Source organism: Mandrillus leucophaeus, unplaced genomic scaffold (assembly GCF_000951045.1).
Source record: "Mandrillus leucophaeus isolate KB7577 unplaced genomic scaffold, Mleu.le_1.0 Scaffold238, whole genome shotgun sequence".
Lineage (NCBI taxonomy): Eukaryota > Metazoa > Chordata > Mammalia > Primates > Cercopithecidae > Mandrillus > Mandrillus leucophaeus.
Genome location: NW_012102454.1, coordinates 2,284,743 through 2,286,157, shown reverse-complemented (window position 1 = coordinate 2,286,157; position 1,415 = coordinate 2,284,743).

The window sequence follows — 1,415 nt, the reverse complement described above, 5'->3', positions numbered from 1 at the left end:
TTCTCCATGTTGGTCAGGCTGGTCTTGAACTCCTGACCTCAGATGATCCACCCACCTCGGCCTCCCAGAGTTCTGGGATTACAGGCGTGAGCCACCCTGCCCGGCTATTTCTCCCTGTTTTTGTAGTAAATTTTACATATATGTGGCAACCAAATATAAGTGCTCACCTTGCTTTATTAGAGACTGGAAACTATTTGATCTTTCTTCTCTTTTTTGTTGCTTTAGAGAGACAGAATACAAAGATCTCCTCTCTCCTCCTGGGAAGCTTTGCATAATTGAGCCCTTCCTGCCCTGGAGGGAAAAGGGTAACCAGGTTTTTGGTTCTTAACTGATAGGCTGAATAGCTCATCCAATCAGGCATATTGTGAAAGAACAAGAGAAGATGAGGAGTTTGTTGGCATTTGAGGTGTGCAATAAACAATACTGTTCCCTCCCCACCACGTTTTGAACTGATTGAAAAATAAAATACAGTAATCAGACAGATGGAGATGAAATTGTCAGCACTGATGAGGCCAACAGGATCTGCAGCCCCTGTTGCCTGTTGGGCTTCCTAATATACATATTAGGAAATATGTATAAAAATATATTTGTTATATATAATAAATAGTTGTATATTATATATAAATATATATTTTAATTATGTATAATAATATATAACAACTTCATATATGTAATAAATGATAAACATATACCTTATATCTATATAAACTTATATATGAAGTTTATTATGTGTATATTTATATTATATATGAAGTTTACTATATATGTTTGTCATATATACACATGAAGTTTATTATTATATGTAATAAATATATGTATTTTATTATACACGCAGAGTCTCACTCTGTGTCCAAACTTGAGTGCATGGTGCGATCATAGCTCACTGCAGCCTTGACCTCCTGGGCTCAAGCCATTTTCCCATCTCAGGCTCTTGAGTAGCTGGTGCTACAGGCATGCAGCACCACACTCAGCTAATTAGAAAAAAAGTTTTTGTAGACAACAAGACCTCACTATGTTGTTCAGGCTAGTCTCAAACTCTTGGTCTCAAGTGATCTCCCCACCTCCCAAAGTGTTGGGATTACAGACCTGAGCCACTGTACCTGGCCTGAACTTCCTGATATTACACCCCACCACCAACTATCTCCTCACCAGCTGGGACAATAGTTAGTGACAAGCCCCTGCATACGTATCTACAAAAATGGGTCATACCATATTCACTTTGTCACATTGGTGTCAGGAAGATGGTAATAACTCAGAATTTAGCTAACAGCATTTGAAAGTTCTTGTTTTTCCACATGCTCATAAGCATTGGCAATCCTCCTTTTTAACTCTTTGTAAATATGATAGACCAAAACATTGTTTTAATACACATTTCTGTTGATCACTGAAGTTGAATGTCTTTTAATGTTTATTGG